The sequence below is a fragment of the Oreochromis niloticus genome, linkage group LG9, assembly GCF_001858045.2.
Source record: "Oreochromis niloticus isolate F11D_XX linkage group LG9, O_niloticus_UMD_NMBU, whole genome shotgun sequence".
NCBI lineage: Eukaryota > Metazoa > Chordata > Actinopteri > Cichliformes > Cichlidae > Oreochromis > Oreochromis niloticus.
Genome location: NC_031974.2, coordinates 9,714,820 through 9,733,832, shown reverse-complemented (window position 1 = coordinate 9,733,832; position 19,013 = coordinate 9,714,820). Strand labels below are relative to the sequence as shown.

The 19,013-nt window shown below is 44.9% G+C and overlaps 1 protein-coding gene across 1 annotated transcript in view; it reads left to right on the top strand.

Annotated features, from left to right (window-relative positions):
- Positions 1–378: 378 nt before the first annotated feature.
- Positions 379–19,013, top strand: part of LOC100695456 (cadherin-6) — a 72,858-nt gene continuing 54,223 nt past the window's right edge. The window contains exon 1 of the mRNA XM_003439181.4: positions 379–620. The gene's annotated coding sequence lies outside the window, so the exon portion shown is untranslated. The remainder of the gene's footprint in view (positions 621–19,013) is intronic.

Genomic DNA, 19,013 nt, shown 5'->3' with positions numbered 1-19,013 from the left:
GACACATGCTAATTTGCCCTGGCATGACACTTGAGTTCACACAGTTACTCACATTTAATTAGCTATTGTAATAAGCCGTGATCTGTGGTTTACACGGTTTTAAAGGAAGCAGCGAGCCTAACTGGATGCTTTCGCAAATATAAAGATTTATTGATTGATTCCCAACCCGCAGTCAACCTATGACTTTGCAGCTGTTAATCACGAGGATTATGCAGATGTACAAATAAAACATCAAGCTTATTAATAAACTTGAACGCGCTCGCCCCACCGGAGCTCCTAATCCCCCCCCCTTTCTGCCATCTTCCTTTTGTTTTGTTTTTTTGTCGGAGTGTGGCACTGTTTTTTTCTTTTTTTCTTTCTTTCGTTCTTTCTTCCTTTCCTCCCCTTCTCCCTTTCTGCTGGGGACTTGTGAATGGCAGCCAATGGGAGGGTTGAGTCCCCTCAGCCTCTCAGCCTCCCTGACATCCACAGCGAGAAGTGATGCAGCGCGACTGAGACGCGCAGTTGAGGTGGAACAACGGGCAACAAAAAAGCTGCAGCGAACGGATACACACTTGGCTCCGACGTGCGCCTTCAACACCCCGGGAACATTTCCTCCCTAGAATAAACTTCATTATCAGGTGAGCTTTGCTTGCAACTTCTCTCCGCCGGTGGGAAAATGTCTCATTTGTGCCCGATTCGTCGCTCGAACAGTTACTTCTTCTCTTTGCGGCGCGCTGTATTGTCCGAGTCAGGGTTAATTTTTTATTCTCGGTTGCTCACCTATTGGAAAATGACCAAAGCGAATTAATCGTGTCGCCTTTATAAGACGGTTTCCTCTTGTATGGATTGCAATGAAATCGCAAGTGGGGCAAAAAAAAGAAAGAAAGAAAGAAAGAAAATCCATATTTGGAGGAGACTAATTAGTGGGGTAACTTCGGGCTTTGAATTGGAAATGAGTTTGAATCGAAGTTATTTGTATGCATGTCCAGAGTCTGCTCATTCAACTTATATCGGGGGTCAATCGGTGGCCAGTGGGTTCTTTAACTTTTCTCTTTCGTGAAAGGGCTCTGTGCGCAATTCTCATTCATTTCTGTGGATGTAGAAAGGAAGCGTGCTCCTCCCGGTACAGAGGTCCTCGGCGACGCATTTTCCCCTTCTTTTTTGCCCTGTGATGCGATCATGCAGGCCTGGGCTCTCAACGCACCTTTGCCTTTTATTCTGTCGCGTATGAAACTTCACCCCCCCACCCCAACCCCCCCCGACGCTCGCGTGAATCTATCTGTGAAGATTCCCTTTTTTTCCGCCCCTCTCCACCGATGATCGCGCTGAAGCCAGTGGCAAATCCACGGGATGCGAATCGATGCAGGTGGGACAGCATGCTCTGATAAAGGCGGATGACTGTCTATCTGTGGCCGCCTGCAGTCGCACTGTGATGCTCTGCTGCCTTTTCTTTTTTTTTTGCTCTGCTGTTAGAGATCAGCTCAAAGGCCTTGCTTTCTTTTCCTCTTTCTGGGGGAGGGCACTCCTGGAGTTGACTCAAGTTTTCTAAAAACAACATGTCCTCCAGCGTTATTGACAACAAGATGATATCAGTGATGTGGCTGTGAATATTTAATGGCTTCGCTGAATAATGCAGGCAGGCTATAAAGGGATTAACTTGGCTGTTTTACTCCAAACTTGCAGGTATCGACAGGGTGATGGGGTAGAGGTGTGGTGAATCCAGCAGCCCCTGCACAATCCTGAAAATTGAATTCTGTGCTTGGAAAAGTTTCGCCGTCCTTTCCTGTTTGCCTGCAGATTGCTCCATGTTAGTTATTGCTCTGGCTTAAAGTAAGCCTGAGGTAATATGCCTGAAGGCAGCCAAGAAGTTGTTTGGGGGAGTTGTCAAACTACCCGGGGAATATTCTGCAATAAGCACGCCTCTTCACACATGCTTTTAAGATTACAAACAAGAGCTCCTCTTATCTGAAGATAAGGGAGAAAAAGAAAGAAAAAAGCTTTACATCTGAAAAGAGTGGGTTAACTTCGCTGCTTGCCTTTTTACAGGAACAACTTCCCACCTGTTTCTATATGGCACAAAGCAGCGTGGTGAAAGGAGATTGTCTTAACCAGAATAGCTTTTGTGGTCCAGGTTTTTCATTCGCTGGTTTGAAGTTTTGAGATGAAAGGGACAGAGTCGAATCTGTGGCTGATCAAAGTCAAACAGAAAACATGGCAGGTACTGAATATTTAAAGGCTCTGCAAACAGAGTCTGTATGTGTGCATGTGTGTGGGGATCATACAGTACAGCATGTATGTGTTTATCGCGCCGGCTGCGCTGGAGCTTCGCATGAAGACATTTTTAAGCGATATTGCTGAACTGGTTTGACAGGCGGAGGGGGGATAGACATATTCCAGCCATCAGCGTTTTCTAAAGCAGAGCTTAGATTACAATAGACAGCCCCTCACATTTCATCTCCCTCTTCTCCCAAATATCTCTCCTCTTTGGGGCATGTGCAGCAGCTCAGGGGCTATTCCAAAAAGCTCCAGTCTCAGTCTGCCGGCCGACTCCTGTCTGTCCCTGTGAGCGCTGACGTCACCGGATGGTGGGTTTACCCGACGGCCAGACGATGATGACCGGTGACCCGAGCTGATTACATTATTTGTGCTCCAGATGGGCAGCATCATTTTGATGTGTCCTGCTCGTAATATTGAACGGTTCTAGCCCTCTCTGCAGTGGCATCTGGAGCTAATAAAATCACATCCCAGCGGTCTGTGCTGAAGCACCCTCCGATCCCCTATGGTGATCTCTGCGGCCCTCTTTTCCTCTCCTGTGAGCGTGTTTGGATACTTGTGGGCATTTGTTGAGCCTGCGCGCACGGCGAGTGGCTCTAATGTGTGTGTGTGTGTCCGTCTGTGTGTGTGTGCCTCGCTTACGAATGTTTGAAGTCAGAGGCAGAGAGCACCCCTGGGCATTGTAGTTCAGTAGATGCACCTTGATTGTTTGAGTGCATTAGTCACGGTCTGTATGATGTGATAATAAATCATGACGTTGTTTGTTCTGCGAGTGCTCCGGGATTCCTCCTAAGATTTTCTTGTGCCAAATATTTATCTGGAGTTGCTTCTTTCAGTGCCAGCCAACTAGGTCTCTCTGTTTTTCTTCTCTTTTTCGCTTCCTTTCAAATCTGAAGTTTCCCCCCCCTTCCACTAAATACGTGACGCTGTCTTTTATTTCTCCAGGCTTCTTGTGACCATTAGAGCAAATTTTCTGCTGCCACAATGGTGACTTCTTAACTTGCTCCTTTACTAATGAGACAGATTCCCTTCAGAGACGCCTATTTATGGAGCCGTCAGATCCGTAATTGCATGGAAACCAAAATAAGGCGAGACGCGTGTTTCTCACCCACAGACTCACAGAGGAGGCAGGAATTTGTGACGTCTACTTCTGGTTATTAGATTACTATTGTCAGGGTCCGCCCTCACCTTGCCTCTGAAGGTCAACCTGAGTCTCAGAGTGAATTTGCTATGACTAAAAAAGACACAAGAATTAGATGGGATACAGTTAAGCCACGGCGAAGGCTGCTTCTCGACAGGTTTCAGCTGAAGGGATTTGCGAGCTGGACGATGGCCAGGAGGGTTGAACATCCCTATAGAGTCTGTATAAATCCCTCCGAAAAAGGCCTATTCTCCACTCTGTGTGCTGAGAAGATAAATCCACACAGATCTGACAATTTATACCTCACTTAACAATGACTAATTATCACTTCCTGCTTCGTGTAGGAGAACACCAATTACACAGAAATATACTCCTAAATCTGTTTTCAAAGTGCTTGGACAGAGATGTGGTATGTGTGTGTGTGTGTGTGTGTAATGTAATGCACATTGCTGGATGAAGCTGATAGTAAAGAGCGCATGAACTGGTGATAAAAGACGAGTGCAGCTTTTTACAGTATGGCACAGGAGGACGGATGTGACTATGAAATCACTTAGATTCGTGTCTTTGGGGTGGGAGACGGAGTAAATCGCTGCCAATGTTGAATAACGCAGTCTGCCAACAGTTTTTTCATTTTTTTTCCTTTTTTTTTGGTCCCTCTTCCCCCTCAAACTGTGGCTTGGCTCCACAGCTTTTCTAATTATGAAGTGGCTGAGAGATAGCTTCACAGCTCCGACACTATGTGGTGGTTGAGCTAACCGAATGGCAATCTAACTGAATTACCAACAAAGCCTGACAGACTTGTGGAGTTTAGCGAACGTATTTGCAAAAGTAACATCCCCACCTTCCTGTTCAGCCACGAAATGTAGACACAGATGCACAGACGCAGGCTCACACACATATGGAAAGAGGTGCACACACACACACACACACAAGCACAAATGCAAGCAAACAAACACAGTACAAAGAGCGAAGGTGTACAGTTCTCCGCACGCTTCTCAGCACAATTTAACAAGATATATTAGTCACCCAGGAGGCAGCAGAAAGCCCGGCATCCACAGTGTGCAGCAGACTGCAGTCTGACAGTGGGAGATAGTGATTTACAACAAAGCCCCGTAGACCATGGCACAATTTCAGAGTTGCGGAAATGACACTGGTAAAGCAGGGGCATGAAAGTCTATCCACCAGCCACGTCTCATTTCTTACACCATTTGCCCTGGGATGGGGAGGGTGGAGAACGACGGGGCAGATGACAAATCCACTATTGTAGGTACCACACAATGAGTCGAGCCCAGGAGTTGAATTCTTTCCTGGATGTTATCGAAAATATGAGCGGAAACTGGATGGAGCCCACCTTCAAGGACACTGAACATTCCTTGGTTCTTAAATTCGAGGTGAAATCGATTTTTTGACCCAGCGAGCATACCGTTAGACTTCGGATTGGATTTGGAATTAAATCTCTATATCCAGTATGTGGGTGGGTGGGGGGTGGAAAACAATAATCATCTAATAGTGGAAATCACAGATCCAGATCACTATCAAAATCTAATCAACCCTTCTCAGGCTTGAGGCTGAGCTCTCTGGCAAATTTCATGGAAATTTGTTCATGGGGGTTTCAGACACCACGCTGACATACAGATTAAGTGACAGAGGTGAAAATGTAGCTTCCTAGAGAGGTGAAAATTCGCCCACACATTTAAACCCCAAAATGAGTGCTATTTTCTCAAAACTATATCTTGAGAGGATCTTGCGTTCTGCAATTAGTAAAAACTATGTCATTTAAGAAAACTTGGTTAAATCGCAAGTAATTGTTCCATCCCTGGATGTATTCTTAGATTCTGTAATCTAGCTCCTTTGCTAGTATTTAATTTAAGAAAAGCCATCGTGGAGGTAACGTCTTGTATGATGTGTGTGTTTCAGCGCTGCCTTTGAGGTACCTGGCTCAGGAGCGAGAGTGCGAGTGAGTGCAGTAGACAGATCGTGTCCGCAGGTCCTGCCTTTCCCTTCTAGTTGGATTCCTGTCTGTGCAAAGCCCAGAGGCTTAACTCTGACTGCAGTAAGAGGACTGAGGAACGCTAAACACTGTCTGGGGGAAGGCTGCTGAACATGACAGCCAGTTAATAAGTGTATGGAAGACGAGCTTGGAGGGGTGGAAGGGGTGGGTGGAGAGGGGCAAAATTGTCTGTCTGACTTTTGAGACTTTTGTGAAAGCAAAGGGAGGAAGAGGGGAGGATTGGTCAGAAGGTGGGTGGGTTTGGGGGGTGGGAGTTGGTAATATTGACTATTGGATGACGAGAGGGTAATAGGAGATCAGAGAGTCCAGCCACAGGACAAGGAGCATTAGTGCCTGACTGGAGTACAATGAAGACAGAGAAGGCAGTGAAGGGAAAGGGTCGAGTGGTGGATGAAATAAGGGAGACTTGTAAAAGAGGGAAGTAGAGAGAGGTATGGTGAGAGAAGGCAATAATGATGCTTACTTTACCCCTGCAAGGCAGCAGCAGCGAGAGCTGTCAGCTTCAGGCAACGCTGGCTGGTGGGACGCTGTTGGGATGCCTTGGTATGTTAACCCCCCAGACACCACTGACAGTACGTGATAGATCGCGGCTGCGTAATTACACGTATGTGTCTGTTTGCGAGAGAGGGCGATGCTGAGGTTGTTTGTGGGCCTTCGTGCGTGCGCGTGCATATTGAGGTGTGTCTTTGTATGACTTTTAGCGTGTCAATTTTTCTTGGCAGCGGCGAAAGCAGAATGATGTGATTTTCCCCTCTAACAGCCTCCAGGAGTAATGATCCAGGTTATTGCAGATGACGTGTAACACCTCAACCCAGCGGGCATTGGCGCAGTAAAACCTGTCCTTATAGGTTAGGCTTCAGGGAGGCTGTTGTCTTGGTGGCAGCACTGAGCGCACAATTCCTCTGTCTCCCAAACCTGTCACCTTCACATGGGCCCCTCCTTCTGTGGATAATGGTCTCCTGTCTATGTTGTGAATGATATCTGGACTCCATTGTGCGCCTGTTTCCTTCGCTGTGCTATTGTCCTGTAGAATGCCTTTGTGAGGTTTGTTTTTTTTCTCTTCTTTTTCTTCCCAGAGAGGTACAATGTGCAGGCTGTATTCTGAGGTGCTGTAAATGAACAGGCAAACACATCAGCAAAGGTCCTATTTACTTTCAGTCTCAGGAGTGAAAAAGAGAGGTTTCTGCCATTGTTCTCCTACCTCTCAAAACATTAGGATGGTTCATTGTGAGCGAGAGAAATAGAAAGACCTCCGCACAAGCTACCTGTCGAATCAAAGTGTGTGCGTCGCCGTGGGACTGTATATTCCTCGGGGAAGGACACAATACGAGCTTTCTGCTGCAACATGGGACACACAGCAATAACAGAACGCTGCTGTTTCAAGCTAAATAATACCCTGGGCGTCCCTCAGACATAAGGGGGAAACCTGTCCCCTTTGAGAAAAGGTCATTGTTTAAGACCCCCAGCAGCTGAACACTGTGCTCTGACATGAATAACTGACAAACGGATGTGTATGGGTCTCACAGGCACCCAATTACTGTTTGACGCTGCTGTCCGTCAAAGACAAATGGGCCAGGACCTGCAGGAGGACTTTCACGTCGCTGGAGCAGGCAGCCTTAGAGTCCAGCCTTGTGCTGGAAGAGCTTTAAGCGCTCTGCAATAATTGAGTTTGATCTAATGAAGGCAATGCCAAACGTGGGTTATTGTTTGCCCGAGGACAATGCAACAGAGTTGAATTCATTGTTGGGAAAGATGCCGGGGGAATTTCTTTGAAATGGAAAAATTGCATTAAACATTCCATTTGTATTAATTATATTGTGCCTCTCATTAACATTGGCGCTGTTAGGAGCAGGAGCAGCAGAACCGCCGGTGGTATTGGGCTTAAAGCGGCACTCCGAGCAATAATATTAGAGGCAACCATCCATGCCTCAGGCGCGCTGAAGCTGGCTGTGATGTCACTGACTGAATGAATATAGCTTTATTCTGAAGCATTGTGTCTGGACCTTTGGTCCTACGAGACATCAGTCACTCAAGTTACTCACCACTAGATTCAATTAATCATAGCCTTAATTCAATCCGATGGTCAGGCCTCCCAGCTGTAAGCCTTTAAGTGGGTTTTAAGAGAGCCAGAGCCTGCTGGTGTACGGTCCTCCGTGCTTGAGTTGATGGGCTGCCTGCCTACCAGGGATATAGTGACACTCCAGAGGTCAGGGGTTAGACTCACAAAGGCAGGTGGAGTGGTTACTTAGGTTTGGCATTCACTAGAGTGAATGTGCAAACAAGAGTACCTAAGCACACATGGTGTGCTTGAGCTAATGTGCAAAAAAGTGGATATGATACCTTGAGGTTCATCAGCCTTTGCACACAAACATGAGGCAGCAGGTGCACACACACACACATACACACACAGAGTACAATGTCAGAACTCGACCTACAGTAGCAGAAGCAGACACTTGTGAAATGCAGTGTGGATCTCCTCAGTCTCATAAATAATGGACGTCGGTGAAGCATCTGTCAACTTTTCTGTCAACTCTGTTCCAGATGGGAGTCAGACAGGCCAGGCCGGAGCAGCGTGTTACATACACAGAACAAACCTCCATCCAGGGTGCCTCCTGCACAGGCGCCCTGTTTACATCAGCGCACTGACACCCGCGCTCACCTACATGCCTCAGCCTATCTGCTGATTATTTAGGTCCCGCACCCGGCTTCCTTCGCCGTCTCTTTCTAGACACACACACACTCACAAATTCAATCACAGCAAGAAAAAGAGCAAGTGTGCTCTGAAGACCTCCCCTTGGTTCAATAAATAAAAGTTTTTTTTAAAAAGCCATACTGCTCTCTATCTAAATACACACATATCCCCCAAAGGCTCTTCGAGTAAACGCATCAGTAGCACCTCCTCACTTGGTGGCGGGGAAGCAGTAAACACACGCCTCCAATGGCCTACATGTTTGTTGACTTAAATATGGCAGCGCTCACGTAACATTAAACACTCGCTGTGAGTTCCTTCCAGACGTAGCCACAGAGCTTTGCGCTCGCTAAGTCACACTTCCTTGGCATCTGGCTCGGAGGTATCGGGGTGTGTTGTCCACGGGCAAGCGGCCAGGAAGGGGACAAGCGAGCAAGCTCGGGATTTGCGCGCTGGAACAAGTTTCGGCAGCGACTCGGGCTCTGCCTCGCTTCCCTTCCCCCTGGCAGCTGGGGCGGGAGGATGAGTGGGTCGGGTGCTGCCGGGTGGCGGTTACTGTACGGTTGCTTTATGGACTAAAGCACTGTCTTCCCGGCCTTGTCGTAATAGAGGATTCAGCTCATAAAGCAGCATCATGATTTGCAATAAGCAGAGTTAGGGGAGAGTAATGAAGGTGTAAATCAACTGAGCCGTGGTTTTTTCTTCTTCTTCTTCTTCTTCTTTTAATCTGACGTCGGCAGTCTCTCTCTCCCTCTCGCTTCATTCCATGCTGCCCGCTCCCTCCTCTGCTTCTTCCTCCTTTTCTCTCTCTCCCGTCGCAGTAATGGAAAGCCTGGCACTCTATAATAAAGCAGAGTGAGCAGCAGTATTAGTAAACAGTCGCCGCACTCATTCAGCCAAGTCCAACTCCTTTATTTTGTGTGTGCGAAGTATTTCATAGCCCCGTATGGTGTTAAGGTTGTGGGCGTGGGGGCTTAATGAATGAGGATGGAATGAAGAGTATTTAATTCCAGTCTGGGAGAAGGAGGGACTATTAAGGCCTTCTCATAAGAAAGCCTTTGTTTTCATTTTTTCACAGAAGTTCTGGCCCAAAAAAAGAAAAGAAAAGCCTTCTTTTTTTTCAGTTGCACTGGGAATGTAGATGCAAATGTGCCGCACAGAAGCTTTGCAAAGAGGAAGAGGACCACACAGCCATCAGCGAGGCACCAGGGCTCGCCTCGCTCGCTGCCCTTTCCCCAAATAAAGACGTCGTCAGAATTTTGAAATGGAAGTCGGATTGGAAGCAATCATCAAAAGAGAGGGTCCAGTACTCCCCAAGTTAAAATGCCTGGCTGGGAATCATGTTAAAATTTCCATTCCTCGCTCCAAATCGATCGTATGGGTCCCTGCTCTCCAATATCCATGGTCACCTTTGCTATAAAGTAGGGTATTACTTCTTTAATGCAGTGGAGTTTTATTCTGTGACCAGTGAGGAGAGGAAGGAAAAGAAATGTATCCACTGACCTCAAACACAAAGAAATGATGGCTGGGGATAATGAAAGAAAGTAGCTTGAGTTTTATATACACCGTACGTGTATATATGTGAGCAATGCTTGAAGTCCACGAGACATTGGCTTGAGTTATTTTCCTCGTCTGCCTGTTTAACGCCGGCTAGCCTCCGCGGACACGTTAATGCAGTATTGATTGTTTATCTGTAATAACACCATGCTGTTGCTGCTTGGGTGACAACAGACGAGGGAAGGGAGGAGGTGCTGCGGGTGGTAAGGTGGTGATAGATAACACACTATACCCTCTTTTGACTGGTGGCTGGTGATTGTGAATCTGGGGTAAAACGAGGTGCCTGAACATATCCTATCTGGCAATAGTCCAGGTGTGAAATGGGAAATAGAAACTGGGGTGAAAACGTCAGTGCAATGTGGCCGCTGCTCGATAAGGCTGTCTCCTGTCTCTGAATAATTCAATCTCCTGCTCCGACCATTCTGGTAACTTCCCGGTGCCAATGCCGGCCGTCCACCCACTCTCTGCCCCTAGGCCCCGGAGCCCATATGGCCAGCTACAGTGTCTCTCTGTGACCTATGGCCGGGCCTGTTGTTGAGCCAACCCCCCCCCCCCCCCCCCCCCCCCCGAGGAGCTCGGTAATTACAAATAAGCTGGAAGTCACACCAGCCACGGAAAAGGTGAGTGTGATTAAAGATGTGTGTACAGCAAAGTTCAAGGGGTGCTCTGCTGGCAGGCCAGCATATTGAAGCGTGGGCCTCGGCGGTGCCGGGGAATCAAACGCTAACTCGGATCAATCGGGCTTCTTTGTTCATTAGAGTCATCCATTCCCGGGAGTGGTAATAAAAACAAAAAACAAAAAAAGCAAGCCATCTCAGCGCTCATTTTAGTGATGAGGCCGCTGTCCCTCAGGGGTAACGAGCAGAGGTAAATAAACATGAGTAACAGTTAAGGTCAGAGGAGATCATGGCCGTCTGTTCTGCATCTGAGACGACGCCTGAATCTTTTCTGACGTGGTCGGATTGAAAGACCCTTATTTACCAGCCGGATCTGTTCAAAAAGGAGAAGGCAGCAAATACCCTCCTTTCATTTCTTAAGGAGCATTGCTACCGAAATATGTATTTATATGCGCCATTTAAATTTAGAAGCCTTCACAAAGTCTGCGGCTTATTCTTGAGTGGTATTCATACAATTTATACTGTTTTCATTTGTGGTGCGTTTTTCTATCCCAAGGCTAGGCTGATATCCTTGCAGGAGTCTTGCCCGTGACAAATGGCTTTCTTGACACTCGGCTGCCTCGCTGGTTTTAGTCGGGTGCGGTTTGAGAGGAATTTTGTCCAATTTACGAAGAGTCAAAAGCCATGCATGTCTCTAGCTTGTGAACATGTGTAAAGCCTCAACTGTTAATAATGTAAAAACAGGTGCTCCTAACTGTCGCTGTGTGATTTTTATGGTGGGCTTCTGTGGGAAGGTCATTACTCTTAGTCAAAGGGGGGAACACATTTTCTCTGTGCAGCCTTTTATTGGGGTCATATTTTAGGTGGGTGATGTCTTTGTTTTAGCTCCATGTATTATTTAGGGTTTTGTGACAATTGTGTTTGTAGCTGCCTTGCTGCTGACCTGCTGTTACAGTCAATATACGCCTGAATGGAAATGTGCTTCCACGTCGCTCCCTTTCGTGTAATTGTCACAACAGGGAGGCTGAGACAAACGTGGGAACACAACTCCTCCACTGATTTTCAGTTCACTGCACCGAGTTTGACCTTTGTGTAGCCCAATCAATGCATCTGCTTCATGAGACGTACCATCATTTAAAAGCAATGGCTCCGTCTTAATCTAATATCCTGGAAGGGTAGTATTATAACGGAGGAAAACAGTGTCATTAATACAGAAATAACAGCCTTTTAATTGCCTGGTTTACTGTGAATATTATCCCGACACCTATGCATGCTCTCTGGCCTTTTGGCCTCCAGACTGTGCAAGGCTAAATGTACAGAAAAGCCAGACTCTTGCGCTTGACTTCACATGAGCCATGCAAACACTTGGGAAGCAAACACTGATTTGCATAGAGACGGAGGCTCCCATAACCACCAGTGTATTACCACAAAGGCCACAGTGGGAAATGCAGGAAGCCGGCAGACCCTCCATTGAGCCTCTTCCCTCCTCCTGTCCCTAACCCCCCTCTGCCATTGTCAGTCCTTCAGAAGAGGGCTGTGTTAGACCACACGGCTGCTGGTGACAAAACATGTGCTCCGGTGAACACATAGGAAAGCAAACAACTCAGGGTGTCTCATCTGCTAACGTGTCACAGGATGAATGCCATTAAGCTATTATTTCTTTGCTCTTTATGCGCGAGGACATCTCGTGCCCATTTGTTCTGCCATCGAGCAGAGGACGACCACATCTGTTTGCCACCAGGGTACTAGACATTATTAATCTTTTCACGAGGACATTTAGCAAAATCAGGCCTCCATTTATTAGCCCCTAGCACAGAACTGAAGAACTGGCGAGGGGAGATAATGATTTTAAGCTCCCATTTAGTCAATTAATTCTCGGATGTGGAATCAGAAGCTGCTTGCTCAAATGTGAGAGTCTCTGTTGTTTATGATGTCATAGTCTGAAATCGTATTTTTTCAGGGCTTAAAGTAATTATTTGGACCTAGATCTGTCACACAGTAATGCAACCTTAATACAGTAATGCTTAACTAGAGTAGTTGTTGGGTCTAAGCAGTAGAGATAAACAAAATAGTCAGGTGTATAGGTAGGTAACAGCCCATAAGTGAAGCTCACTAAAAGTACAGATAAAATCTGAACAGCCAGTAGTATGGAAGTGCTTTGAACTGTTATATAAAAAGGTTATTTATAAAACTATTTCAGAGGTATGCTTGTAATAATAATAATAATAATAATAATAATAATAATGCAAAGAAGAGGAAGCTTTATGACCTTGTTAAAAAAGTGCTATACAAATAAAGTGCTTCACAGAGAGAAATTGCAGAATTATAGAATATAAAAAAAAATCCAAGAACAGTAATTACTATTAAAATACCAAATAAATAAGCCAAAATGTCATTGTCAGCCATTCAACTTTCATGAAAATGTTTCTAAAGTTTCTAAAGTATTAATACACATTGTTTGTGTATTAGCTATGAATCAGTGCAAATATTTTAAAAGTTTGTTAAAAATCTGAATAAAATGTTAAATGATCAAACTAAAAATGTGGATACAAATTAAAACTTTGTAACTGTTAAAAAAATATAAGTAAAGCTGTAAATAAAAAGTTTGAAATGAATAACTAGACATATGGCTTACAGTCAAAAATGGCCATAAACAGCATCGACAGTTAAAAAAGGTTTGCCTTAAACATACATTATTTTTAATGGCCACCAGGGGGCGATAACTGCTGTTATCTTCTATAGAACTGTATGGATTGTTTACCAAACGTCTACATGGTTTTCCAATCATATATAAGTGTTTGGCAAACAAAGTGTTTCTTGATGAGTTTACGAGTTTCAACGACATCAAAGTAGCTACTTTTAGTCTGTTTATCATAAACAGTTGAAGCAAGTGAAATTTCCTAAAAAATAAATTCTTCATCGTTAGCAATAAAAGAACAACTCATGAATAAAATTGCTTGTTAAAAACACACATAATGGGTAAGCGGTTGAAGCTGTTTGCGAACATGTTTGCTAAATGTAAGTAAGCAGTGGACAAATGGCTGAGGTAGTCAGGCAGTATTTATGAGTAAATGTTATGACAGCTTGCTAACTGTAACTGATTAAAGGATAAGCTGAATTTAATCACTCAGCGTAAATACTTAGCTTAGAGTAATCCAGTAAAATGGACTTAAATTAGCTGATTTGAACCTGAGGGGAGTATGAAAAGGTTCATCTGACAGGACTCAGTGGGATAAACGAAAGTTTGGGAATCACTTCATCTCACACTAGGGGAAGTAACTGAGAGGATACTCTTCTGCTGCTCTGTCACTTACCATAAACACTGTTGTAAGTTCAAAGGTGCCCATCTCTGTTTTTGTGAGGACAGGAAGAAGGAATAGGGAGTGAGCTGAAAGACCAAGCAGTGTGTGGAGAGCTGGCAACCCACAATTTAGTCCAGACTGAGGAGACACATAAAATCAAGTGTGCTGGAGGAATGGTTACTTCAGGAGCCCTCTGTGGGTTTTAAACTGGGCCACTCCAGCTTTGGTTGTGAGAGCCTCGGTCTGAGTGATGCGGGCTCTGCTGAATGATGGCACAGTGGAAATAACTAGAAAAACAGGCAAAATAGCTCTCATTGACTTGGCCCAGATTGTATGATTTATATGGGTTATTTGGTATGCATTTGGGCAGCGAGGCAAGGTAATGTGTTTGCAGTGAGCTCTGGAGCGGTGCACTGGGATGAATGTTGTGGTCTCCCCCTGTCTGTGTGTGCATGTGTGTGTGTGTGTGTGTGTGACAGGGATAGTATGAGCTAATTTGTTTGGATTACTGTCGTCCATTCAAAGGCGCAGCCTCACATCCCCGACACGTATGATCTGGAAATTGGTTAATCACATAGTCTACAATTTGTCGGATTCACACGCAGAGCATCCTGTTTCTTTCTAAATATTTCCTCAGATATGTTATTAGTCTGTGGATAAACATCTAATAACATCCTTTCCCTGAGAATATATCGGTAGGGGTAATTGTTGGTAACACATCTTTGCTGAAAACTTAATGTGCTATTTAGAAGCAGATAGGGGACTTAGAGCAACTTTAACTAAATCTTGGTGCTATTCCAGTGTTGCAGGTTGAATCCTAATTTCGACTAGAGGACTCTGGTGTTTTGCAGGCGTTCAGCGAGGAATTTCACTTCAGCTTTGCATTCCAATTTGACTGGGGATTTTCAGCTGTTTATTCTGCAGCGTTTTATGATGATGAATTTGGCCTCCTCAATCTGTGGAGATTTTTTTTAATATATATTTTCTTTTGTGGTAATAACCCCCATCTGTCTGAAATCTCCTTTTAGTGATCAATTTCCTTGCCTTAATCTGTGATGCAGTGGGCACGTCTGTACATCAGATTGGAGTGGGGTGAAGTTATTTTCAAGACAATGTGACAGTGTGTCTAGACAGAGTTTCTCAGCTAAACAAAAGATCAATATATATTGACAGGGTTGTGAAGACATTGCTTTTTTTTCCTCCCTTGGTTTCCATTTTGCTGCAAAAACAGGACAGAAAAGGGAGCAAAAGTTCACCCAGATGCTCAGTTTTTTTTCCATAATTGGCTTCAGGGAAGTCGGTTGTGAACCACTAACCCACATGGGCAATAAGACAAATGGAGACTCCCACATTTGGGTCGAGTGTTTCCCTATTCACGCTTGGAATTTAGGCTGTAGATTTCTCCAGCGAGCGGCATAACATGGATTGTGACATCCAGTCTGAGTTGGACTTAACAAACCGAGTCTGAGATGAAGCAAGGACGAGGAAACGGGGAGGCCAAAGAGAACAACCTGCTGCTGACACCTCCTCACATTAGCAGCCTTATAAGGGCCTCCTCTGTGGATTGTAACATGACCAGGTTACCTGTGGCACCAGTTCCCAACCCTCCTCCTCCTCCTTCCCGTCTCCCTTGCTCAGCCACTCGGCTGACATTCTCCTCTCTCACTTTTAATTGCACCCCCGGGGTTTTTTCTGGGTTGCTGTGCAAGTCTTCGGCTCAACGGGCGCGATAGGGTGCTTTGCCGTGTCGCTCATATCCCTCGTTAGGGAAAAATAAAAAAAACAAGAAGAGAAGGTGGGAGAAGTAGAGGAGGAGTAATCTACTCTAGATTAGGCTAAAATGCCACCCAGGCCCACTGTTTGTAACAGCCCATGTTCACAGAAAAGGCCATTAGCTGGCCAGATCCAATATGTATTGATGAATGCATTTGTGCAGCTCACGTTGTCCCTGTCTCTATCCTCACGGTCCTGTGTTCGATAAACCCGATAGATGCATTTAATAACTAATTGCTCTGATTCAAAATGTTATCCCAGGCAATTCTTTGAGCGTAGAATCATGGGGCATTCTAAAATTGGCAGCAGACACATTAATCTTGCTTACCCAGCACCCACCACAAAGCACAAGTCTTATTGCTCTATGGTGACTCCACACAATCTGTGACAGGCAATTTAAAGCAATTTACTTTTTTCATTTTTTCATCAAGCATTTTTTTTAATGCAATTAAATGGCACATGATATGAAGTGAAGACGGGGCAGGCGAGGCAGCCAGTGTGTGTGTGTGTGTGCAAGGAGGGAGAAAATAAAGGCAGCCTTGTGCTTGTTGTAAACACTGCCTCTTAACTGGGAGAATATAATTATGGTGTCATGTTCTATTACACACCTTCATTATGACGATGGTGCTCCCTGAGAAAGCAAACAGGGAAAGACGAGACCTGTGGCTCTGTTTCAAAATTCACCTACAGCAATGGGCGTTCGAGGAAGATGGCTCGAACAAGAGCAGACTCATTTTTATTCTTCGGTTACACGTTTTTGCTCCGGTTCCTCTTTCTTTAACAGAAAATTAGGGTTAATTACGGCTTGTGTTTAGCCTGTAGTCCCCCACCATAATTTCTCCGTTTTCTCAGTTTTAATTACACTGTACTCACCGTAAGTGTGATCTAGAAACACAGAGGAAGTAGCAGAACCTTTAGATGAACTTTATTTGGAGTTAAAATCCTAAACTGCATAATAATGGTGCAGCATCGCTAATTGGTTTTGTTTATAGCATTCTGGCCACTGCCATGTTGTTTTTCTGTACACATAAGTGACCAAAGTCTATGCATATTGTCTATGTATGCCTTTTATCTGGATGAATGAGTGCATGGTACAAACATAAATACCTGCTATTTAGTTCTAAGTAAAACACAAATAGGATACTTCAATGTGGATTTCTTGAACGTATAGTTATTACTGGTACAAAAAGCTGTATTATTTATCTAATAATTGCATCAAGTATGCTTATTGGAATAGCAGAGGAGCCTGTCCATCAAAGTGGCCACACCACAATAATCCATGAGTTGGTCTCAGTGCAATTAAAAGAGGAAGATTAACCAAAAAGTATTGTCGTTACAAATCGGGAACTTAGCTATAGATACCAAAATCACTTTTGTACCAGAGTTTCAAAGTCTTTCTCTGAGTCAGTGGAGACAGCCTCAAGTGGATATTAGAGGAACTGCAGTTTGTAGCGCTTCATTTGAAAGATCAGCTTTCGAAAATCTGTAAGGGATGACATGACTATTTATGGGACACAACTTAATTACAGGCTGATTTAATCACAACACTCCAGATGTTCAGAGGAGGGATGCAACAAAATTATTATAGCATCAGACTATATTAGCTTGAGAAAGACAAAGAGCTAACCATGCTTGTTGCTTTTATATTTAGCTCTTTGATATTTGATATTTAAGTATATTGACCTGCAACACAAAATATAAAATTTCTGCCCTCCTTTTCGTACTGCTTACAATAATATAAAACAGTTTGTTGTTGTTCATTTTTGGCACCAGTGACCTCAGTTTTCAGCATCAGAGGCTGCTGCTTAAGTCACAAAGGCCTGTGCCCCTCGGCAACCACCGGCTGCTACTGACCTAACTGGCTGGCAAGCCATCGCTGCTAGTTGAAATTGGTTGCAAAGACGTATGCAGCACTGCACCAAAACCCTCCTTGCAATTGCTTTGATCACCAGCAGATTCCCACTGGTGCCCATAGTTTGCACAGAACATGCTGCTCCAAACACTCACCATCTACTCATGCAGTAATAAAAGTGTGAAAAGTGAGTAAAAGTTGCACTCTTTGAAACATGTTGGTTGCAGCGGTGAGAAACAAATTTTACTTTGAAGATGAACGTTCTTCATTTTACATTCGGATCATCCTTTTTTATGTTTCGTTACCACTTGACGAGTAGTTGGCGAGCGGTTGCACGCAAGACACCAACTTGTCTGCAAACTGTCTGTAACCATAACAATCATAAGGCGGTTTTTGATGCAGCACCCAGCAGCGCACAGGAATCACTTTCCAGCCAGTCATGGAATGCACGTTTTTCCATAATCCCGTGGTTCCCATGGGGTCTCCGACTGCTCTCTTGGCCTGTTTGACAGAGGCGTTAGGTAAACAAAACTTGGAGTGCACCCAAGTTTTGTTATCCATAGTATAATACAGTCTGCACACTGTGATGGATGCCTACAGTAGACACTTGAAGTGATATCTTTTTCTCTTTTTCTTTGTTTTTTCTGCCAAATAATTTGACCTCAGTTGGGTTTGGTGTATCCAGTTTAAGTTTTGCGTTCTTTTGATCGCTCACACTTCTCTAAGGAAGGCAAATACAAATGATGTATTTTAGTACTGAAAATAAGATCCAAGTTGAAAGAAACCAGAAATTCCCTTAAATCTCCCTCCTTTCTTTCTTTCAACGTCAGCCTCATAGAGTATAAATGTAAAGAGGCAAGCATTTTTGTCGTAGCCACTGGGCTCCACGTGGCACCACAGCATTCTTAACCAGCCATGACATTTTTTGACGTAGCAAAAATCAAGCTTTAGCTGACTTACTCCTGGTCGTGGTCCCTTGTCAAGAGAATTATCAGGGCAGGGGACTGTACAATATGGCTTCTAGGGTATGACAAATGTGGTCAAGGGGCGAGCGCTCCTTAGGGACAGCGGAGCCCTCTATGTAGTGAAAGCATTAGCTTTCCACAGTGACATTATGAAGAAATCCATTGAAAAGGCCGGCTTCCCAGTGCTGAGGGACTGGAGGTAGAAAGCTTCATGAGTCCACCCCAGAGACTGGCTGGTATTTCCAACCACGCTGAAGCCTACAGCAAATCAATAGCACAAAGTCCCACATGCTCCTCTCCAGCGTCAATTAAGTAAATTCATAAAGTCGAGAGTGCAGGGAGTTGGGGGAGGGAAATGAAAAAGGGAAAAAACTAGAGAGAGAGCAGGGGAAAAATCATCCAGTCATCTTACAAATTTGGATAGGAAACAGAGCGTCTGGCCTGTGAGGTGCAGTTTATAGAAAGCGGAGGGTGGTGGTCTGAGAGACTATTTCTCTACGGGCATTATTAAGAAACCTGACAGTCCATCTCACTTTCACCTGCCTCCATCAGCGCACGCACTGTTGACCTGGAAGTCTCCCCCCACCCACCCTCCCCATCCCGTGCTGAGCCAGGCAGAGGACACATGCAAAGTGACTGGCTTTCAGCGAAAAGCCCAGCGATAATGCATATCAGCTTAGGCCTATGCAAGCAAAGCAGGCATACGCCGGGGGATGGGGATGGAGATGTGAGAGGGGGGAGGAGGGGGGGACTGCTATAAACTGCAACGCATGAGGGAAAAGAGAAAGAGGGGACCTAACCCCCAGTTTCAATTTGCCTCATAAGGGGAAAACAGGGCATGCCTTGGCTG